Raw genomic sequence first — 25,181 nt, forward strand, 5'->3', positions numbered from 1 at the left:
GCGGATGCAGTATACCACATTGGCAGATGTGCAGGTGAACATCTGCTGGATCGTCAAGTGGGTCAAAATTGGTCTCAATGTTTCTTGCCAATGATTGTGCCATACATCCATCAGAGATGATGCAAAGATTGTGACAATTTGACTTCATAATTATATGGGATTTCTGAAGGGGAAAGAATTTCATACAATCGGTTTGAGTTGAATTTAGACTCTGAACTCTAGACTGGAGCCATTTATTTTATTCCTAATGTTTGCTTCAGTATTTGGGTAGAACTAAGAGATATTTGTTTTCTATTCCATCTTGCAGGATATGTTTATTTCTTCCATGGATCTACTCAGTTCCTGTTCAACATCAGAGAGCAGCGAGTGCTTCAGATTCGCAGAATTAACCATTGGGTGGGCTGTTAGACAGACGCCTAGCCAAGGTGACCTTCCCTGTGTTTAACTGTTCGAATATCACATCAGCAAAAACCATGATTTGCTAGACTTTCAGTAACTACTAATCCATATTCAACAGATATAAGAAAAACCTCAAAGTATATTTTTTAATGATTCTAGATAAAATAACAATTTCAATTATTATAAATGGATGTACTGTTTGAAATAATTTAATTTTAATGTTCTATGTTAGTCATTTCTACATGTTATTTATTATATTTCTATACAACAGATTTAATTTACAAAATATTTTAAAATATTTTATGTTTTGATATTTATGCTGCATTCCTGGTGTATATGCAGAACATCCATGGTGATGAGACAGAAGTATTTTTTATTAAATATTTAATTATGTTATTGTGCATATTCTTGAATAATGTGCCGCAAAGCCTCTTTGGTTATGAAAAGTGGTTTCATGAGTAAATATGTCATAAACAAAATTAAATGGCATGAAATTAATTTGCTGATGAATCCTACTTGGTTTGTGTCACACCACACCTCAGTTTTGTACAAGAAGATGTTTTAAAAGTGAATAAATGTGAAGCTATTTCAGAATATGTTCAACCTTCTGTTCAAATCATTAGACTCAAATTAGGGCCTTCAGGACCTAGTACCATGAAACCATAAGATAGAACAGCAGAATTAGGCCATTCAGCCCATCATGTCTGCTGCACCATTTGATCATGGCTGATACGTTTCTCAACATCATTCTCCTGCTTTCTTCCTGTAACCCTTGATTTCCTTACCAATCATCAACCTATCTATCTCTCTGCCTTAAATACACTCAATGATCTGGCAATAAGTTCCAGAGATTCACCACCATCTGGCTGAAGGAATTCGTCCTCATCTCAGTTCTAAAGATTCATCTTTTCATTCTGAGGCTGTGCCCTTGGGTCCTAGTCTCTCCTACATAGTGAAAACATCTTCTCCACATTCACTCTATCCAGGCCTCTCAATATCCTGTAAATTTCACTGAGATTCCCCCCTCATCCTTCTAAATTCCATCGAGTATGGGCCCAGAGTCCTCAACTGCTCTTCATATGATAAATCCTTCATCCCTGGGATCATTCTTGTAAACCTTCATTGGACCCCCTCTAATGCCAGCACATTCTTCCTTTGATGTGGGTTTTAGTAAGTGCCCCTGAAACATTGTTGTTGCATTTGTCAGATCGCACAAGCCCCCTGAACTGACACTGATATCACCTTGTTGACTCTTTGAGGCAAAGGTGGGGTGGCCAAGAAAAATAATGTGTCTGAGGATTGGGAGCAGTTTAGAATTCAGCAAAGAAGGACCAAAGGATTGATTAAGAAGGGGAAAATATGGTATGAAAGTAAGCTTGCGGGGAACATAAAGACTGACACTAAGAGTTTCTATAGGTACATGAAGATAAAGAGATTGGTAAAGACAAATGTAGGTCCCCTACAGACAGAAACGGGGGAATGTATAATCAGGACAAAGAAATGGCTGAGGAACTGAATACATACTTTGGTTCTGTCTTCACAAAAGAGGACACAAATCAGACACCAGAATTGTTGGAGAATGCAAGATTTAGTGAGGGGGGGAGAATTGAGGGGGATCAATATTAGTCAAGAAACAGTGCTGGGAAAATTGATGGGATTGAAGGCAGATAAATCCCCAGGGCCTGATAACCTACATCCCAGAATACTTAAGTAAGTGGCTCTAGAAATAGTGGATGCACTGGTGATCATCTTCCAGGATTCTATAGACTCTGGAACAGTCTCTACAGATTGGAGGGTGGTAAAGTCACTCCAATATTCAAAAAGGGAGGTAGAGAGAAAACATGAAATTATAGACCAGTGAGCCTAACATTGGTAGTGGAGAAAATTCTTGAATCCATTATCAAGGATTTTATAGTGGAGCATTTAGAAAGCAGTGGCAGGATCAATGTGGAAGAATAATTAAAGCATAAAAACAGAATGTAGCTAAAGTTTAGAATTAGAGGCTGGAATGATGGGAAAATATGTCAAGTAAGATACAAATGACAAATTGTTGCAAGACTGCAGAAAATGCTAGACCATGTTGTGCAATGTTGCCTCGCATTTAAATTATTCCTCTTAACAGTAACAGCTCAGCAATCACAAGTTATGAGATTATGACAGATGGCCTGCCTTAAGAGGATGTGATAATGTGTACGTGCTTGTAAGTCGCCTCTTCCTGTATAAAAACTATTCTATTTCTGTATTCTGCGGAGACTACGGATCTGACCTTTCGTTAGCATTTGCTCCCCGTGATATCACGAATACAGCCTCTTTACCTCGAAGTCTAAAGCTCCAGTGTGTGACTAAATTAATATCTTTAGCAATCAGACAGAGTCAGCATGCATTTATGAAGGGGAAATCATGCTTGACAAATCTGTTGGAATTCTATGAAGATGTAACAAATACGGTTGACAAGGGGGAGCCAGTCGTTGTGGTATATTTGGACTTTCAGAAAGTGATTGACAAAGTCCTACATAAGAGATTATTGTACAAGATTAAAGCACATGGGAACGAGGGAAGTGTATTGAGATGAATAGAAAACTGGTTGGCAGAGAGGAAACAAAGAGTAGGAATTAATGGGTCCTTTTCAAATTGGCAGGCAGTAACTAGTGGGGTGCCACAGGGATCAGTGCTGGGATCCCAGCTATTCACAATATATATTAATGATTTGGATGAGGGTCAAAGTGTGACATCTCAAAGTTTGTGGATGATACCAAGTTGTGTGGGAGGATGAACTGTGACGAGGATACAGAGATCCTTCAGCATGATTTCGACAGGTTGGGTGAGTGAGCAAATCAATGGCAGATATGGTATAATTTGTTTAAATGTGAGGTTAGTCACTTTGGAATCAAAAATAAGAAGGCAGATTACTAGCTGAATGGCTGTATATTGGGAGAGGGGAGTGTGCAGTGGGACCTGGGTGTCCCTGTGCACCAGTTGCTGAAGGTAAGCATGCAGCTACAGCAGGTGGTAAAGAAGGTAAATGGTATGTTGGCCTTCATTGCGAGAGGTTTCAAGTACAGGAGCAGGAATGTGTTGTTGCAGTTATACAGGGCCATGGTGAGACCACACCTGGAATATTGTGTGCAGTTTTGGTCTCCTTTTCTGAGGAAGGAAGCTCTTGCTCTTGAGGAAGTGCGGCAAAGGTTTACCAGGCTGATTCCAGGGATGGCCGGTCTGACGTATGAGGAGAGATTGATTTAGTTCGGATTGTTTTCGCTAGAGTTTAGACGAATGAGGAGGGATCTCACAGAGACTTATAAAATTCTAACAGGACTGGACAGGGTAGATGCCGGGAGGATGTTCCCGATGGTGGGTGTGTCCACAACCAGGGGTCACAGTATGAGGATTCGGGGTAGACAATTTAGGACAGAGATGAGGAGACATTTCTTCACCCAAAGAGCGGTGAGCCTGTGGAATTCATTACCACAGGAAGTAGTTGATGCCAAAACATTGAATGTATTCAAGAGGCGACTAGATATAGCACTTGGGGTGAATGGGATCAAAGGTTATGGGGAGAAAGCAGGATTAGGCTAGTGAGTTGGATAATCAGCCATGATCGTGAAGAATAGGGCAGCAAGCTCGAAGGGTCAAATGGCCTCCTCCTGCTCCTATCTTCTATGTTTCTCTGTTTGTTATCTGTGGTAGTTGACAGGATTGTGCTGTGTATGTAGGTATCTGCTAAGGCTGGTCTATGCTCTGAATGTCCTGTTGTGAGTAGGATAGGACACCATTGGACTTGAGTTTTGGATGAGGTGCTGACTTGATTTCCTCTGCTTGCATTTTCTCTGCCTCTGATGTGTTTTTGCTTTCACAGGAGGCAAATGTAATGATGTACTAATGTCTTCTGGGTCTGCTGTAGTCATGTGACTTCTACCATGAGGCACACATATTGCAGGCAGCTATCTTCAAAAGACTTCAATAATGAAGTCTGACCAATGAGAGGTGATGCACTTTGGAAGAAAGCACAAGACAAAGGAGTACTCAATGAATGGCACTACACTAGGAAGCTCAGAGGAACAGAGGAATCTTGGGGCACTTATCCATAGATCCCTGATGGTGGCAAGACAGGTTAATAGGGGAAATAAGGCAGCATATGGGATGCTCACCTCTCCTGGTAGTGGCATAAATGATAAGACCAGGGAGATCATGTCGGAGATGTTAGTTTAGGCCACTGTGTGCAGTTCTGGCTGCCAAGCTAGATAAAAGATGTGATTGCACTGGAGAGGCTACAAAAAGGAGATTCACCAGGATGTCGCCTGAGATAGAGCATTTTAGCCATGAAGAGAGGCTGGATAAGCTCAGGCTATTAAATAAGGCTAAGAGAGGGAATAATTTTTGCACTGTGATGTATTTATAAAAATACGTTACTTGGAAAATAATCTACAATATTGTGCCACAGAATATCTAATTATAATAACACCCAAGGCAGTGGTTGATGCTCAGGATATGATTCATTGGTGGCTACTTTTAATAAATTCTAATAAATGCTGTTATTCATTAGGGTTTCTTTTTCTGGAGGGAACCTCCAAAGCTGCCTGAGGTTAAATTGACTTTAATTAAACCATTTTGGCCAAAGGTATCTGCATGGATTGATGCTGTGTATGAACATCTGGAGAGGGATTTCCTGGTTGTTATTAATGGTTGAATATGTTACTGTTCTTTAATAAACAAGAGTGGAATTCTATGAAGATATAGAGCTGGATGCAGCAGTGAAGAAGGACAATAGTTTTCTAGAATTGAGTTATCTTTACATTTTAAAACATATGTTTCTAGACTGAAATTCAGGAGAACCTGCTTTGGAAATGATAATCTTTTTTAGAATTACACCTGTGCTAATGTCCTACACTATGTGCAGGGGGATGGGCTTCATCAAACAATTTATATGAGACAGAAAAGCACTTAGAAACATAGAATCAACTGTAGGCCATTCAGTCCATCGAGTCTGCACCACTATTCATTTAGCTCATAGCTGACCTATCAGAACATCACTTTCCTCACTATCTCCATATCCCTTAACTATATATCCTGTTGAAGTTGTATAACGCTTTGCGTACATCTCACATGGAACACTGTGCGCAGTTTCAGTCTCTTTAACTGAAGAATGATTAGCTTAGTTATTAATTTTGAGATTCCTATTGATTTCTGAGTTGAACATGCTCAATGATTGAAGTGTCACAGCCCTACTGGATTGAGAATGCCAATGTTTCACTCTCCTCTGAGGTAGGAAATTTTCCTCCTTGGCTCCATCTAAAATTTCCTACCCATTATGTTGAAATGATGTTCCCTGGTTGTTGGCTCATTGCCAATGAAAACCCTATGCACAACTGTAAATGTCATGGGTTGTAAGAAATTTGTTAATTTCAACGAGGTCACCTTGTGGTCTTCAAAACTCAAGGGAATACAGACCCAGTTTCTTTAGTGTCTCCTCACAAAACAGTTTGGCCATTTCAGAGATTAATCTGGTGACAAGTATGTCTGTCCTTAGTTAAGGAGATTAAAACTGTACACAACGTTCCAAGTAAGGTATAGCCAAGGCTTTATACAACCTCAAAATATATATTTACTTCTATATTCAAATATCCTTAAAATAAATGCCATTTGCTTTCCTGATTGCTAGTTGTACCTGAATTCTAGCTTTTATGAGTTTCTTTAGATATGTAAAAGGGCAAAAGAGAGGCAAAGGTGGACATTGGGCTACTGGAGAAGTAGTAATGGGGAACAAGGAAATGGCAGAGGAACTGAACAAGTACTTGGCATCAGTCTTCAAGGTGGAAGACATGAGGAATATCCCAAAAATTCAAGAGAGAGTCAGAAAATATGGTGGTCATCACCAAGGAGAAGGTGCTAGAAAAACTGAAAGGTCTGAAGGTGGATAAATCGCCTGAGCCGGATTGACTGCACCCCAAAGATCGAGATAAAGGAGCTGAGGGCATGATCATAGAAAGATAGGTGGAGGGATAGGTAGTATTGAGGAGGTGGGGAGGCTGCAGAAGGATTTAGACAGGTTAGGAGAGTGGGCAAAGGAGTGGCAGATGGAGTATAACGTGGGAAAGTGTGAGGTCATGCACTTTGGTAGGAAGAACAGAGGCGAAGACTATTTCCTAAACAGGGAGAAAATTCAGAAATCTGAAGTGCAGAAAGACTTGAGAGTCCTAGCCCGGGATTCTCTCTTAAAGTTAACCTGCAGGTTGAGTTGATAGTTAGGAAGACCAATACAATGTTGGCATTTATTTCGAGTGGACCAAAGTATAAAAACAGGGAAGTCCCTCCACCTATCTTTCTATCATCTGTAAACTTAGCGAGAATGCCCTCAGCTCCTTCATCTCAATCATTAATGTATAAAGTGAAAAGTTGTGGTCCCAGCACTGACCCTTGTGGAACACTACTTGTCACCGCCTGCCATCCTGAGAAAGACCCTTTTATTCCCACTCTCTGCTTTTTGCCAGACAGCCAATCTTCTATCCACGCTAACACCTTGCCTCTAACACCATGGGCCCTTATCTTACTCAGCAGCCTCCTATGCGGCACCTTGTCAAAGGCATTCTGGAAGTCCAGGTAGATAACATCCACTGGCCCTTCTTGCTTTAACCTGCTTGTTACCTCCTCAAAGATTTCTAATGGCTTTGTCAGGCATAACCTCCCCTTGAGGAAACCACGCTGACTTTGTCCTATTTTGTAATGCATTTCCAAGTATTCAGAAATCTCATTCTTCACAATTTTGGGCCCAATGCCTCAGGAAGGATGTACTGGCCCTGGAGCAGGTCCAGAGGATATTAATGAGCATGATCCCAAGATTGAAATGCTTAACATATGAGGAACGTTTGAGGACTCTGAGCCTATACTGGATGGAGTTTAGAAGGATGAGGGGGAACCTAATTGAAACTTACAGAATACTGAATGGCCTGGGCAGGGTGGATGTTTGGAAGATGTTTCCATTGGCAGGAGAGACTAGGACCCGAGACCATAGCCTTAGAGTAAAGGGAAGACCTTTTAGAACGGAAATAAAGGAGAAGCTACTTCAGCCAGTGAGTGGTGAATCTATGGAACTCACTGCCACAGTAGGCTGTGGAGGCCAGGTCATTGAGTATATTTAAGATGGAGTTAGACAGTTTCTTCATTGTCAAGGGGATCAAGGGTTATGGGGAGAAGGTGGGAGAATGGGATTGAGAATCTTATCAGCCATGATTAAATGGCAGAGCAGGCTGTATGGGCTGAATGGCCTAATTTCTGCTCCTATGTATTATGGTATTATAATCTTATGCGTTTATGTAAAAGGACACCCAGATTCCACTGGACACGTTCACTTCCCAATCTCTTATCATTTGAGAAATATTCCATCTTTCAGTTTTCATTTCTCTACCAAAGTGGATAGTTTCATAATAATATATATTATATTCCACCAGCCCATTTGTTTAGTTTATCCAAATACACTTAACGTCTCTTCATACCCTCCTCAAAATGTATTTTCCCACCCAGTTTGATGTCATCAACAAATTTGGAAATATTAGAATATGTCCCTGCATTCAAATTATGTCTGTGGGCTGTGAATAGTTCTGGACCTAGGACTGACTTTGCAGGACCACATTATTGACATCCTGCCAATCAGAGAATGGTCCACTTATTCCAACTCTGTGCTTCCTATGTGTTTTTTAAATTTATTCATTTGTGGGATGTGGGTGTCGCTGGCTGGCCAGCATTTCTTGCCCATCCCTAGGTGTCCTTGAGAAGGTGGTGGTGAGCTGCCTTCTCGAATCGCTGCAGCCCTCCTGCTGTGGGTTGACCCATAATGCCATTACGGAGAGAATTCCAGGATTTTGATCCAGCGATGGTGAAGGAATGATGATATATTTCCAAGTCAGGATGGTGAATGGCTTGGAGGGGAACTTGAAGCTGGTGGTGTTCCCGTGTATCTATTGCCCTTGTCCTTCTAGATGGAAATGGTCGTGGGTTTGGAAGGTGCTGCCTGAGGATCTTTGGTGAATTTCTGCAGTGCATCCTGTAGATAGTACACACAGCTGCTACTGAGCGCCGGTGGTAGAGGATGCTGATGCTTGCGGATGTAATGCCAATCAAGCGGCTGCTTTGTCCTGGATGGTGTCAAGCTTCTTGAGTGTTGTTGGGGCTGCACCCATCCAGGCAACTGGAGAGTATTCCATCACACTCTTGACTTGTGCCTTGGAGATGGTGGGCAGGCTTTGAGGAGTCAGGAGGTGAGTTACTGGCACAGTATTCCTAGGCTCTGACCTGCTTTTGTAGCCACTGTGTTAATGTGATGAGTCCAGTTGAGTTTCTGGTCAAAGATAACCCCCAGGATGTTGTTAGTGTGGGATTCAGCGATGGTAACACCATAATGTCAAGGGGGTGGTGGTTAGATTGTTTCTTATTGGTGATGGTCATAGCCTGGCATTTGTGTGGCGCATGAGTTAATTGCCACTTGTCAGCCCAAGCCTGGATATTGTCCTGATCTTATTGCACTGGAGATGGACTGCTTCAGTATCTGAGGAATTGTGAATGATGCTGAATATTTTGCAATCATTGGCGAACATGCCCACTTCTGACCTTATGATGGAGTGTAGCAGCTGAAGATGGTTGGGCCTAGGACACTACCCTGAGGAACTCCTGCAGGAATCTCCTGGAGCTAAGATAATTGACATCCAACAATCACGACCATTTCTTAGGTATGACTCCAACCACTGGAGAATTTGCCCCCTGATACCCACTGATTCCAGTTTTGCTAGGACTCCTTGATGCCACAACCAGTTGAATGCAGCCTTGATATCAAGGGCTGTCACTCTCACCTCCTCTCTGGAATTCAGCTCTTTTGTCCATGTTTTCCCCAAGGCTGTAATGAGGTCAGGAGCTGATTGGCCCTGATGGAACCCAAACTGGGCATCACTGAGCAGGTTATTGCTGAGCAGGTGTTCACCAATTGGCAATCCATACCAGTATATTCTCAATCAATGCACACTAATTTCCTGAAACCTACTGAAAATCCAAATACACTATGTCCACTGGTTCCCCTTTTGTCTATGCTGTAAGTAACATTCTCAAAAACCTTGAACAAGTTTGTCAAACATGATTTCCCTTTCAGGAATCCAATTCTGTAGAATCGCATGTTTTGTAAGAAGAAGCCAATGCAAGAGCAGTGTCAGAAAGGAGATGGGTTTTCAACAGGTCACAAAGTTCAATGCTTGTAGTTTCACATGAGTTTTCTCTGCTGGTGGACTTGAACAAGAACGGACAGGAAGATCTGGAAGTGTTACAGCCCCTGCTTTAAAAGGAGTACACATTGTTACCCTCTTTCGTGCTGACTCTTGCAAACTGATGGCCTTCTCCCTGGCTCTTGCAGAATAAAGTTCGTTAATTGTAGACACTTTCGGTCAGGTGACCCACTCTGATTAATATTTCAATTGTCCGCCTTTAAGGATTTAGAAATCTGAAATGATTGCAATAAAATGGGGAAATTGATAGGTAATTCACACCACCTTATGATGAACTGAAATGTAGAGTTTCAAACTTGGAGTCATAAAGTCTGTACTTCAGTTTTGGGTAAGTCTACAGATAAAAGCAGTTATGACTTTCAAAGATGCCCTCCTTCTTGGGTTTCCTTTTGAGTGAAGGCATGCTGCCCATGGTCAACTAATGAAGAACTTTCTGGAGATTTGAGATATTTCTGGGTCTATGTAGAAATTGCACCTGTCCCTAAGCAGAAATCTTAGCAGTCTTTCAGATTCTATTTTAGAAGGAAGTTATTTCTGGAAGATTCCAAAGATTACAGTTCATATTTTAAAGTTATTCCTACTGGGATAACAAATTTTACAGTAGCTGAGGAGATGAAGCAGTAATTCCATTACATAATAGGGTTCTGAAGTCAAATAATGTTCTGTATGAAGAAAATTCTCCACATCTCTGTCCTAAAAGGGTGATCCCTAATTTCTAAACAGTGTCCCTAGTTCTGCACTCACCCATAACAGGAAGCATCCTTTCCATGTAGACCTTGTCAAGATTATTTAGGATCTTACATTCCTCAATCAAATCACCCCTCATGTTGTATATGCCAGTACAATTAGAATACCAGTGCACCTTCAGAGTCATGCTCGTGATACAATCACTGTATCATATTATTTGAGCTTATGGTGTAAAGATCTCAGACTTCATCTTAACTTAGGTAACTTGAAGCATGACATGCTGATGGAATCATGCTACTCTTTGTAATCCAATAGCTTAATTTTATATGGTTGGTTGGCTCGCCAAGCTGGATCGTTGTTCCGCAGACGTTTCATTACCCTGCTGGGTAACATCATCAGTGCAGCCTCCTATTCACCTGCGGAACAACAAACCAGCTCAGTGAGCCAACCAATCTCCACAACCTGAGCTACAAATCTACTCTAAAACTTGAGAGCTTAATTTTAGCACAGACATTGTGCCTGTGAATGTAACATTTGCATATATTAGTGAACTGGAATAATTGTCTGTTGGACTTTCAACACCACATTACCCACAATGTAATTTTGTGGGTTTTAAGGGATAACATAGCAAAATGCATACAGCCCTATTGTTTAAACTCAAGTGGTAATGACATAGTTTGTTTAGCTTTTCCTCACATGATAATCCAATCATTGTAGGCATCATTGTCATAAATCTTCTTGAAAACTGAAACACAACATTGTTATTTTTATGTTCAATTCCTTTGTGATAAAGGATAGCATTCCATTAGCCTTCTGAATTATTGGCTATTCATGGATTCCAACCTTTTTTGACTGGTGCACCTATATATCTAGTTCCCTCTGCATCTCAAAATTTGCGGCCATTCTCTGCTTAAGTAATACCACTGTGATGTACTGTATGTTATTAATGCATATTTTGGATTTTGGCCAAGTGGCACATAGATTTTCGTTTGTGTGTTTGACAGGGTTTAATGATTAACTTGTCAGTATTACTGAAAGCATGACTCTTTTTTCAGAACCACTATGAGAGAGGGAGACCCTGTGGTGACATTTGAAATATGTTTGCATGGGGAGAGTTTGTGAGTGTGTCGAGTACACATTGAGAAGAATTAGTTTGCTTTCAGTTTAGAGGGAACTTGATATCATTTTCTCTTTTGCTTATGGGAAATATCTATAGTTTAGAAAGCTTTAATTTCCAGTTCATAATTTTCCTGGTGGAAGTTAGCTGTGTAAAGTAGTTTCTCTTGAAGAAAGGATATAGTTTAGAATTGTTCATAAATAGGTTAACTCAGTGAAAGGGTTTTAATTTTAAAGGTCCAGACCAGAAATGTTTAGTTAGAAACTTCAAGGGAGTTTTTGAAGTTCAGAAAGTCTAAGTTCAGTTGCATGACTGATCAAGGAAGAAACTACCAAGTTTTTAAGTTTGGGAATTGAAAGAATCAATTAATCTATAGATGTGAAACAGCAGTGACTCTCCCTGGTGTTGGATTGGTGTAAAATGATGTTCCTGGGATAGATGAGCTTTGTAATTTTACCATGTTTCAAAATCTTTCCAATTGTGTTATATATAAATAACTTGATTTATTCTATTCTCTTTTCCTTTGCATGATAAACTTCTCTTTTATCGTTAAACTAAATCTTTAGCATTGAGTGCTTGTGTTTCAGTGGAACACCATCTCATTAAATAAAAAAAAACTATCAAGCCAGATTTCAGTCTGGGATCTGCCTTTTCCAGTAAAACATCAGCTGGGATCACAACACTATGACTCCATGTGAACTTGGAGCAGGACTAAGCTATTCAGCCCCTCGAGCCTGTTCTGCCATTTAATAAAATCACAGCTGATCTGATTGTTGTCTCAAATTGAGATTCCCAAGCCCCTGATAATAATCCAGCCCCTAGTTTACCAAGAGTCTGTTCACCTCTGCCTGAAAAATATTCAAAGACTTTGCTTTCACTACCTTTACAGGAAGCCTTTCAAAGATTCAAGATATTCAGAGACTTTTTTTTGCTGTATTGAATCATAGAATCCCTACAGTGTGGAAAGAGGCCATTTTGCCCACCAAGCTTCCAAATTGCATCCTACCCAGACCCAGGCCTCATCCTATCCCTGTAACCCCACATTTTCCATGGTTAATGCACGTAGCCTGCAGATCACTGGACAGTATGGGACAATTTTGTTGATGATCATGTTAAATAGGACTGATGGGCAATATCCTTCATGTTGCTGTATACACATGGAGCATTGTGAGGTTAAGCTGGAGCATTAGCTGTGATGCAGAAGTTGAGAATGTCTCCATTGGTATCAGTCAGCATTAAAGCCTGACTGATGTCACAATCTACTCTCACTGCACATTTCATAATGTCTGTAATGATGACCTTCTCAAAACAAAACACACATGTGTCTGTGTTTGGTGCAGATATCCTCTTGCTAAAGTGGTACCTGAAGTATAAAGAAAGGAGCTATGCACCCAGATTTTGCAGCAATGGCATTGAAAAGTTTGAGAAAGGTGCAGAAAGGTACAAACACAAAGTTAGGGGATTCTGTACTAATGGGGGAAAGAAGCACAAGATCCCACTTCAGAAGCTGCATCTGCTGTTCGAATATGGAATGTTGTTTGCTTGAGTTTGTTTTAGGAGGAAAGGTTCAGAGAAATTAAACAACTTTTGAACCTATTTATTAGTTGTGGCTGTTTGTGGTATTAACATGGAAACAGGGAGATCAGCTGGCTACCAGTAAACAGACAATAGACTTGATTAGATCATTTCCAGTTGGCAAGATGTAATGTGTGGTGTACCTCAAATGTCAGTGCTAGGGTGTTAACAATTTACAATTTATGCCAATTACTTGATTAAGGGATCATATGTGTGTTTGACAAATCTGATGATGATATAACGATAGGCAAAAAGGTAATTTTTTAAAGGGGACATTCAGAGTTCAAAAAGGGATTATAGATGGATTAAGTGAGTTGGCAAAATTTGGCAAATTGAGTATAATGTAGGAAAATGTGAAATTCAGCAGGAAAAATAGCAAAGCAGCATATATTTAAATGGGAAGAGCTTACAGAACCTTAAGGTATTTAGGCATCTGGATGTTTTACTACATAAATCACAACATATTAGGAAATGCAGCAATGATTAGGAAGGCAAATGGAATATTGTCACTTATTGCAAGGCGAATGGATTATGTTGAGACCATCAATACTCTTCTTTAATTTTTCTCATATTTGGTTTGGTCTATGAGTTACAGTTGAGAATTAAACTTTGAAAAGCAGCTTCTTTTAAAAAGAAAGAGGAGAGAGCAAAAGACAGATGTTTGCTTTTGGGAACTGGCCTGGAAAGATAATGAGGTTAATTACTGCTCTAAGAGCAGTGCAGATGTTATGACACCAAGATGTTGCTCTTCTCAGGGACTAACAGCTGGTTGGATGTTGAATTGAACAATCAAGGGAGAACCAGTGCTTGCCAGCTAACTGCAGAGAAAGTAAAAAAAGAGTGAGAAGACAAAAAGTGACCTGGCTGTGATTAGGTTTTTGGGCAGGATGTAGTTTTGTTTTAGAAGCTTCTGTGACTGGGGTGTGTTTTTGGTTTTGCTCTCTTTAGTTGTTGTCCAGTTAGTGACTTGTTGGAAGTTCTTAGAATAATAACCCAAGTCTGAAAAAAATAAGTAAAAGCCTCTCGAGGTCTGTGGAAACAGGATATACAGCCCTGTCTACCTGCAATAAGATACATCATTCAAGGATTTCATGAAGGCCTGGTATTCATCATTGAAACAATTATTAAACTGGCAACTTACAATTCATTAGTTTATCCTTTAACTGTTTCTATTTGCCTGCCAAAGTGTGAATGGGGGTTTATATTTAAAAAGATTGGACTTACATCATAGATATTAATTAAATTGCCTTGTTGTTTAGTTGTGTTCTGCTAAAGTTACATTCTTAATAAAATAATTGTTAATTTTTGTTCAAGCTGTAAACTTGGTGTCCAAGATCTGTTGTTTATAAAGTCTGGTCAGGAACAATTGAACAATTTTGTTTGGGTGGTTTGCAAAGAAACTTAGTGACAGTTTTGATTTGGTAAGGAAAATCTAGTAACTGAATTCAGCAAAGAAGGAGTTGAAATGTATTTTGTTTTTTGAAAAAATTGATGCCAAGGTACATCGACTGAGAAAAACTCAGATAATGTCATTGAAAACTGTGTTAATGAAGGCAGCATTGGAAGTTTGTTTAAAAGATGAAATAATTGCTGTCCTGGCAAACATGGCAATAGTCCACTTTGAACTGCCAAATGTTGAATCCTGTAAATGTCTGCAGGAAACCCTGGAAGGTTCCTGATCAAAGATATTGAGGGTGATTATGATTTAGCCAATGATAAAGATTGGCCACCAGTCTTCTTACAGCTGCTGCGAGCATCCACACCATTTGACATGAAAGTCTGAGCCTCCTGAGACACTTCTATTGCCAGAGGAATGTGATTATCAGCTTGTTCATTCTGTATTATGGATATTGCCTGCTGCAGACTGAGTTCTTCATTCATCCTGTCATTCCCATGGAGGACAGATTGGTGAGGAGCGGGAGTAGGTTGCTGCCCTGTGTGCTGAACTAAAGTCAAGTGCACAGCAGGCCAAGGAAGCCAGTGGGTGATATTGGCTCTCACAGGAATTTTCACCTGTCTTTGTTTTACCTCCCTCAAGTGTCACCTTGCTTTCACCGGAGAGTTCCAGGGAACCTAGGAAACCACATTAAAGTCCAAAACCAATGTCAGCGTGCTTGCATTGAAAGTGAGTCATGTCAGGAGGTGAAACTGAGTAACCTGAGGATCTTACCCTCTGCAGTGTAATGTGTTACAGTGAGATATGGAAGGGGTACTTGGGAGCGGGATGGGAGCTGGTTTCCTGCGGAGTTTCCCATTTCAGTGCTTTTAACCTCCACCTGATCTCAAACCCACTCACTCTAAGTGAAAACTCTTCATTTAGCAGAGATGTTCAGGTACATAATTCTTTGAAGTTTGTGTCACATATAGACAGGGTAGTTAAAAAGGAGTTTGGCACACTTGCCTTCATTGATCAATTTTCTGAATATAGGAGTTGGGACATCATATTGAGGTTGTACTGGACGTTGGTGAGGCTTCTTCTGGAATACAGTTTACAGTTATAGTTGCTCGGTTGTAGGAAGGATTGTATTGATTAAGCTAGAGAAGGTTAAGAAAAGATTTACCAGGGTGTTGCTAGGTATGGAAGGTTATAAAGTTATAAAAAGTTGAGTCATAAGGAAAGGTTGGATCTGGGACTTTTTTCATTGGAGCATAGGAAGTTGAATGATGACCTTATAGAGGTTTATAAAATCATGAAGTGTATTGATGGGGTTAATGATAGATGTCTTTTCCCTAGGATGGGGGATTCTAAGACTAGGGGGCACATTTTTAAAGTGAGAGGAGAGAGATTTTAAAAAGGCATGAGCATCAAATTGCTTACACAGAGGGTGGTTTGCGTGTGGAATGAACTTCCTGAGGAAGTGGTGTATGTGGGCACAGTTACATTTAACAGACATTTGGATAAGTACATGAATGGGAATGCTTTGGAAGGATAAAGGTCAGGATCTGGCAAGTGGGACGAGTACAATTTGGGATTGTGGTCGGCATGGACTGGTTGGACTGAAGGGTCTGTTTCTGTACTGAATGACTCTCTGTCTTTTAAAAAGTGCCTACATTGGAACAGACGATTACTGACTGTGTCTTTTTTAGTGTGTTTCACTGGTGTCTGTCACATAATTGCTGCAGTTTCATCCCCTGTCCAATGAACACTTTAAGAACTTATAGTCTCACTCATACCTTCTCTGTAAAATCCAGGTCAGCATGATTGCACTGTGCACTCTAGTACTGAAAAGATTCTTTAGCAGGTAAAGTGGCAACAGCTTTCAAAAGCAGCTGTCAAAAAAAAAACTGTACAATATTGTATTCAACTTAATATTCCTTCCTAGCAGGTCTCACTACTGTACGATTTGAAACAATTATCTGGTGCTTTTTTGTGCTGTAATTTTTTCACCTCTCCTTACCAGTATTGGTACACCATTCACCATTTTCCTACTGTCTGTATTTCCTCCTTGTGCTGAATCAGCTCAGTGGTGAGATGGACAAAGTGTCTACCAGTAATTTGAATGATTTCCTCTCTAACCGTGAAAAGAGAAATGTGGGAATGTGTGATTTGAATCATTGCATCCCCAGGCAAGCATGGATAGAATATTGCTCTCCACATGAAGTACTGACAGCGAGCCACAAATTGTTTTGGGTGTTCTGCTAATTTTGTGAATCTGGATGACTCTCATGTGTTTCTGGGATGTGATTGCTCATAATTACAGAATCAGCACTGAGAGGGTAATTTCTAAAGAACTGCCCTGAATCGAGAAGACGATGCAGATAAATTTTGGACAGCAGTATGGAATAGTAGGGGAAGGCTTTTGCAGCCTCATCGTTAGCCATAGCAATTCTCCTCTAACATAGCTAGTGTTTGACCTTCTGGGTCCATGGGTGACGATAGGCGCAAACATAATACCTTAATTGTTGTCCTAATTGTATTTGATATCCCCTCATAAACTTACCATGCTCAGTGATTCATGCAATACTTTTACGACCCAAGTGATTTTCTTGTCTTCTGCACATTGATACTGTAAGTTCCCATTGTCACCGTGTTGGGAGCAAAATAGTACGGAAGACAATGGCAACAACAATGGTCATCGAGGAGGGTTTGTCCACTGAGCCAGTATGGGTGGAAGTCAGAAACAGGAAAGGATCAGTCACGTTATTGGGAGTTTTACATAGGCCCCTCCAATAGCAACAGAGATGTTGAAGAACAGATTGGAAGGCAGATTTTGGAAAGGTGCAGAAGTAACAGGGTTGTTGTCATGGGTGACTTCAACTTCCCCAATATCGACTGGAACCTCCTAAGTGCAAATAGTTTGGATGGAGCAGATTTTGTCAGGTGTGTCCAGGAAGGATTTCTGACTGGATATGTAGATAGGCTGACTAGAGGGGAGGCCGTATTGGATTTGGTGCTTGGCAGCGAACCAGGTCAGGTGTCAGATATCTCGGTGGGAGAGCATTTTGGTGATAGTGATCACAACTCCCTGACTTTTACTATAGTCATGGAGAGGGATAGGAGCAGGCGGTATGGGAAAGTATTTAATTGGGGAAGGGGAATTACAATGCTATTAGGCAAGAACTGCGGAGCATAAATTGGGAACAGATGTTCTCAGGGAAATGCATGACAGAAATGTGGAGGTTGTTTAGGGAGCACTTGCTACAAGTGCTGAATAGGTTTGTCCCACTGAGGCAAAGAAGGGATGATCAGGTGAAGGAACCTTGGATGACAAGACATGTGGAACATCCAGTCAAGAGGAAGATGGAAGTGTACTTAAGGCTGAGGAAGCAAGAATCGGACAGGGCTCTAGAGAGCTGCAAGGTAGCCAGGAAGGAACTGAAGAATGGACTTCGGACAGCGAGAAGGGGGTATGAAAAAGCCTTGGTGGGTAGGATTAAGGAAAACCCCAAGGCATTTTATTCTTATGTGAGGAACAAGAGGATGGCCAGAGTGAGGGTAGGGCCGATCAGGGATAGTGGAGGGAACTTGTGCGTGGAGTTGGAAGAGGTAGGGGAGGTCCTTAATGAATACTTTGCTTCAGTATTCACCAGTGAGAGGGACCTTGACGTTTGTGAGGACAGTGTGAAACAGGCTGACATGCTCGAACAGGTTGATGTTAGGAAGGAGGATGTGCTAGAAATTTTGAAAAACATGAGGATAGATAAGTCCCCTGGGCCAGAGGGGATATACCCAAGGTTATTATGGGAAGCAAGGGAAGAGATTGCTGTGCCTTTGGTGATGATCTTTGTGTCCTCACTGTCCCCTGGAGTAGTACCAGATGATTGGAGGGTGGCAAACGTCATTCCCTTGTTCAAGAAAGGGAATAGGGATAATCCTGGGAATTACAGACCGATCAGTCTTACTTCTGTGGTGGGCAAATTATTGGAGAGGATTCTGAGAGATAGTATTAATGATTATTTGGAAAAGTACAGTTTGATTAGAAATAGTCAGCATGGCTTTGTGAGGGGCAGGTCATGCCTTACGAGCCTTATTGAATTCTTTGAGGATGTGGCAAAACACATTGAAGATCGAGCAGTAGATGTGGTGTATATGGATTTTAGCAAGGAATTTGATAAGGTTCCCCAAGGTAGGGTCATTCAGAAAGTAAGGAGGCACGGGATTCAGGGAAATTTGGCTGTCTGGTTACAAAATTGGCTGTCCAATAGAAGACAGAGAGTGATAGTAGATGGAAAGTACTCAGCCTGGAGCTTGGTGACCAGTGGTGTTCCGCAGGGATCTGTTTTGGGACCTCTGCTCTTTGTGATCTTAAATGATTTGGATGAGTTAGTGGAAGGGTGGGTTAGTAAGTTTGCCGTTGACACGAAAGTTGGTGGAGTTGTGGACAGCATGGAGGGCTGTTGTAGGTTGCAACGGGACATTGACAGGATGCAGAGCTGGGCAAAGAAGTGGCAGATGGAATTCAACCCAGAAAAGTGTGAAGTGATTCATTTTGGAAGGTCAAATTTGAATGCAGAATACATGGTTAATAGCAGGATTCTTGGCAGTGTGGAGTAACAGAAGGATCTTGGGGTCCATGTTCATTGGTCCCTCAAAGTTGCTACCCAAGTTGATAGAGTTGTAAAGAAGGCGTATGGTGTGTTGGCTTTCATTGGCAGGGGAATTGAGTTTAAGAGCTGTGAGGTTATGCTGCATCTCTATAAAACTCTGGTTAGACCACACTTGGAATATTGTGTTCAGTTTGGGTTACCTCATTATAGGAAGGACGTGGAAGCTTTAGAGAGGGTGCAGAGGAGATTTACCAGGATGCTGCCTGGAGTGGAGGGTACGTCTTATGAGGAAAAGTTGAGGGAGCTAGGGCTTTTCTCTTTGGAGCGAAGAAGGATGAGAGGTGACTTGATAGAGGTTTACAAGGTGATGAGAGGCATAGATAGAATGGATACCCAGAGACTTTTTCCTTGAGTGGAAATGATTGTCATGAGGGGGCATAATTTTAAGGTGATTGGAGGAAGATATAGGGGAGATGGCAGAGGTAGGTTCTTTACACAGAGAGTGTTGGGTGCGTGGAATGTGCTGCCAGCAGTGGTAGTGGAGTCAGATACATTTGGGACATTTAAACGACTCTTGGATAGGCATATGGATGATAGTAAACTGTAGGGTATGCAGGGTAGTTTGATCTTGGGGTAGGATAATAGGTCGGCTCAATATGGTGGGCCGAAGGGCCTATACTGTAGCTGCACTGTTCTATCTTCTATATTCTTAACGCATTTTAATGGCATGAATCCAATTCTGCCGGGTATTGAAGCAAAGTAAATAGTTTGCTGCCACATTTTGCAAACATAACCCAACCTTTAAGAATGCAACTTTTGAAGGACAGACCAATGGTTAATTATTCAGCGATTTTAAATGTGGGTCTGAAATTCATGAAGTTGAGACAGGATCAATTTTGTACAATATTAGGTTGAAATTATTTTTGCTCCGGCCATCAGTGGAGCAAAGGTGATGACCTAGTGGGACATTATCACTGGACTGTTAAATCCTGAGATCCAGATAATGTTCAGGGACCAGGGTGGAATCCTGCCATTGGCAGATGCGGTAATTTGAATTCAATAAATGTCTGGAATTAAGAATCTAATGATAACCATGAATCCATTCATCGATTGTTGGGGAAAAAGCCATCTGGTTTTCACTAACATCTGTTAGGGAAGGAAACTGCCATCCTTACCTGGTCTGGCCTACATGTGACTGCAGACCCACAGCAATGTGGTTGACTCCTAACTGCCCTCTGGGCAATTAGGGATGGGCAATAAATGCTGGACTAGTCAGCAATGCCCTCATCCTGTGAATAAATAAGGGAAAACAAAACATTTACATGCTCACTTTTTCACAGTAAATTGTAAATTGAACAACTTGTGCTAGGTTTATGAGGTTCCAGTGTATGATAGATCCATGAAAAGACTTAGAATTAGGATTAACCTTTATTGTCACATGTACTCAATGAGTAGGGAATATGATAGATCTGGTGAACAGAATTTGAATCTTTTCAGGGCATTTTGCAAGACGTCAATATGATATTGTGATCAGAATGCGCAAGTGTTGAGAAAACAGGTTCAATGCAAGATCTATATCAGAGGATGGTATGGAGAATAGATCCACTGGTAGTAAAGGACAGACAGATGAAGAGAATGGTCAAATTTCTGAGAATGTGAGTATAATATGAGCAAGTTGTTCATTTTGGCAGGAAGAATATAAAAAGGGACATTATCTAAATAAAGAGAGATTTCAGAGCTCTGAGGTGCAGAGGAACGTGGGTTTCATAGTTTATGAATTGCAGAGGTTAGTTTGCAGCTACAGCAAGAATTACAAAAATTAATCAAACGTTATTGTTCATTCCGAGGGAAACTGAATACAAAAGTAGGTAAATTGTGCTTCACTTGTACAGAGTAGGGGCAATGTCACATCTGGAGTGATCTGGCAGGATTGTTTGCCTCATTTAAGGCAGAATGTAAATACATTGGAAGCAGTTCTGGAAAACTTTATTAAACAAATGATCTGATTCTTCGTTGTAGAATGGCTTAGCTCTGTCTATCACTTCCAGTTTATGTAGTTCGACATGCAAGTGGTCCTGTTTTGTACCTTTGCCAAATTGATGCCTCATTTTCAGGTATGCCTGGTGCTGCCCCTGGTATGCCCTCCTGCACTCTCCATTAAACCAGATCTGATCCCATGACGATGCCAAAGGTAGAGTGGGGGATACACTGAACCATGAGTTTACAGGTTGTATTTTAGTACAATTCTACTTCTCCCAATGGCCTACAGCGCCTCATGGATGACCAGTCTTGAGTTGCTAAATCAAAATCCATCCCATTTAGCAAAGTGATCATACCTTACAGCATGATGGAAGGTCTTAGAACATATAGAACATAGAACAGTACAGCACAGTACAGGCCCTTCGGCCCACGATGTTGTGCTGAACTTTCACCCTAAATCTAAGGTCTATCTAACCTCCACCCCTACCTTATACTATCATCCATTTGCCTATCTAATAGCTGCTTAAATGCCCCGAATGAGGCCGACTCCACTACACTCTCCGGCAATGCATTCCACGCCCCTACCACTTTCTGAGTAAAGAACCTACCTCTGACGTCTTCCCTATATCTACCTCCACTCACTTTAAAACTATGCCCCCTCATAATACCTACCTCCACCCTAGGAAAAAGTTTCTGGCTGTCCACTCTGTCTATACCTCTGATCATTTTGTACACCTCTATCAAGTCACCTCACATCCTTCGTCGTTCTAAAGAGAAAAGCACTAGCTCTCTCAACCTTTCCTCGTAAGACCTTCCCTTCATTCCAGGCAACATCCTGGTAAATCTCCTCTGCACCTTTTCCAAAGCTTCCACATCTTTCCTGTAATGAGGCGACCAGAACTGGACACAATACTCCAGATGTGGCCGAACCAGGCTTTTGTATAGCTGGAGCATAATTTCACGGCTCTTGAACTCAATCCCTCTATTAATGAAAGCTAACACACCATATGCCTTCTTAACAACTCTATTCACCTGGGTGGCAGCTTTCAGGGAACTGTGGACATGAACTCCAAGATCCCCCTGCTCCTCCACACTGCCCAGAATCTTTCCGTTAACCCTGTATTCTGCTTTCAAATTTGTCCTTCTAAAATGAATCACCTCACTCTTTTCAGGGTTAAACTCCATCTGCCACTTCTCAGCCCAGCTCTGCATTCTATCAATGTCCCTTTGTAACCTAGAACAGCCCTCCGCACTGTCCACAACTCAACCCATCTTCGTATCGTCCGTGAACTTACTAATTCACCCTTCCACTCCTTCATCCAAATCATTTACAAAAATCACAAATAGAAGCAGACCCAGAACTGATCCTTGTGGTACACCACTCGTAACAGAGCACCATGTTGAATATTTTCCGTCCACTACCACCCTTTGTCTTCTAACGGTCAGCCAATTCTGAATCCAATCTGCCACATTTCCTCCTATCCCATGCCTCCTTACCTTGTGCATGAGCCTACCATGGGGAACCTTATCAAATGCCTTACTTAAATCCATGTATACCACTCAATATGAAGACAGGACTTCGTCTCAACAAGGACAGTGCGGTGATCTCTCTTATCGATACTGTCATGGACAGATGAATCTGCAATAGGCAGATTGATGAAGATGTGGCCCTCTTGTTGTTTCCTACCAGCTACCACAGACCCCATGTTGCAGTTATATCCTTTAGGACTCACCGAGCTGGGTCAGTAATGGTGCTGCCAAGCCATCCTCGTTGATGGGTATTGATTGATGTTGCTCACCCAGAGTAGGTTGTTTACAAGGTATTCACATTGCCCTTGGCCTCAGTCATCTCCTCATTAAAATGCTAAGTCCTGGCTGCAGTCATGAGTGAAAGGGATTGTAGGTTTCTTTCCAGAACAGTCTGGCTGAGTTTGAAAACAATGTGTGTGAGGGACATCATAGCAACATCATGATATGTTGAGCAACTGCAACTGGGGCTAACACTGCAACTCCAGTAATTTTGAACCATGTAGATTTCAAAACTAGCTCAGCGAAATTCAGAATTGTTAGGCAGAGGTCAGAGATGATTTGTAAATAAGGATGAATATTTTCTACTAACCTTCAGTTTATAGTCAATAACAAAAGAGTAACATTAAACTAAGTTAAAGCAAATAAAAGTAACTTAAGTAATGTAAGTAAAGTAACTTAAAAGTTTAAGATTAAGAATGGCAGGACAGTTTATCCAAGCAGCATTCCTTGTTATGGTTTATGGGGTATCATGGACAGTTCTTGTGACCCAGACGAGTCCAATTGTAGGAAGTGCTGTTGGTTGCACAAGCTTGAGTTTTAGTCTTTGAAGCGTGAGCAGTAGCTGGTAGCACTAAGTTGCATCAGTGCAGCAGAGAACTACATGACTAGCACATTCAGAAAGGTGGTCATACCATATGTTAGGTGCAAGCAGGCAGACAGGGAATGGGTTACCGTCAGGCAGTCCAAGATAAGCAGGTAGGTCATGCAGGAGTCCCCAGAGTTCCAGCTCACTAACTGGTTTTCCATTCTAGATATTGATGATGGGGATGGATTCTTGGAAGAGTAAAACAAGAGTCAAGCCTGTGGCATGTGGATGATCCAGCTGTGTAGGGGAGGTGGAAGAAGAGTGAAAGTATATTCCTGAAATGGGATTCTTCAATTAGGGGAACAGGCAGGTGTTTCTACAATGTCCAACATGACTCCAGGAAAGTTTGGTTCCTCCCTCGGGCGAAGGATGTCACAGAATGGCCTAAGTACATTCTCCGGGGGGAAGGCAAACAGCCAGAAATCACAGAATTGCTGTAGCACAAAGGAAGGCCGTTCTGCCCATTGCACCAGTTCTATTACCTAGTTCCCATCTCCTGCCTTTTCCCCTTACTCCTACACACCATTTCTATCCAAATAATCATCCAATGTCCCTCTTGAATGCCTCATTTGAACCTGCCTCCATCACATTTCCAGGCAGTGCATTCCAAAGCCTAACTATATGTGAAAAATGTTTTTATTTTAATCTCACATGACTTTAGCTCTATGCCCTCTAGTTATATTTTCTATTCATCCTGTTCAAAAATATCATTACACATCTCTAGGTGGGACTTGAACACAAGTCTCCTGGCTCAGAGGTCAGGACACTACCATTGCACCACAAGGCCTCTCTACTATGCCTTCTTGATTTTTAAAAATTTAACCTAATTCACTTGTTCAGAGATGTTGTTACATACCTCTGGAGCAAGTGAGACTTTAACCAAAGTCTCTCGTCCAGGAGTAGGGACCATAGCACTGAACCACAAGATGGCCTTGTGTTCTTGTTATTTTACTTTTGCAAGGACAAACAGCTGCTCCCTATCTGCTCTACCCAGCCCACTCATGTTTTTGAAAACCTCTAACAAACTTCTATCAAATACTCCTTTCAGCCTGATTCTCTCCAAGGAGAACGGTGTCAACTTCTTCAATCTATATTCACAGCTGACATTTCTCATTCTTGTAAATTGCTTCTGCAATTTCTCCAATGCATTCCCATCTTTCCTATAACTAGGCACAAGAAGCTGGACATGATTCTGGACCGGATGGACATGGCCTGAGGACTGACCTTGTCCCTATGGCGAGCACATGGCTCCTGGTTGCACCAAGCACTAGACTGATGTGGCCAATCCCTGGACTGCGATCAGATTGGCTGAGTTTGGTGGCAACCCCTGAATGGCCGACATTCCATTGAGGACTGTTCCCCTTTGTCTATCAGACATAGCCATCCGGCTGAAGCACATCAATAAGAAGGCTAATGGGCTGCCATCTTTATTATGAGAAGGATTGAATGTAAGGAAATTAAGGATATTGCATTCCACACACACTGTTCTGAGGAAGGGTCACTGGACCCGAGACGTTAACTCTGTTTTCTCCTCCACAGATGCTGCCAGACCTGCTGAGCTTTTCCAGCAACTTTGTTTTTGTTCCTGATTTACAGCATCCGCAGTTCTTTTGGTTGATATGGCATTCCAGTTGTACAGGACATTGACAAGAATGTATCTCAAAAACTCTGCAATGTTGGTCTCCTTGTTTAAGGAAATGCATTGGAGGCAGTTTATTTAATTGATAGACCAAGAATGAGCAGGTAGTCTCATGAGGACAGATCAATAGGCTGGGCT

The 25,181-nt window shown here is 41.4% G+C and overlaps 1 protein-coding gene across 1 annotated transcript in view; it reads left to right on the plus strand.

Annotated features, from left to right (window-relative positions):
• LOC109936741 (collagenase 3) overlaps positions 1 to 25,181 on the plus strand; it is a 57,031-nt gene that overhangs the window by 6,946 nt on the left and 24,904 nt on the right. The window lies entirely within an intron of this gene.

The sequence above is a fragment of the Rhincodon typus genome, chromosome 6 (assembly GCF_021869965.1).
Source record: "Rhincodon typus isolate 14 chromosome 6, sRhiTyp1.1, whole genome shotgun sequence".
Lineage (NCBI taxonomy): Eukaryota > Metazoa > Chordata > Chondrichthyes > Orectolobiformes > Rhincodontidae > Rhincodon > Rhincodon typus.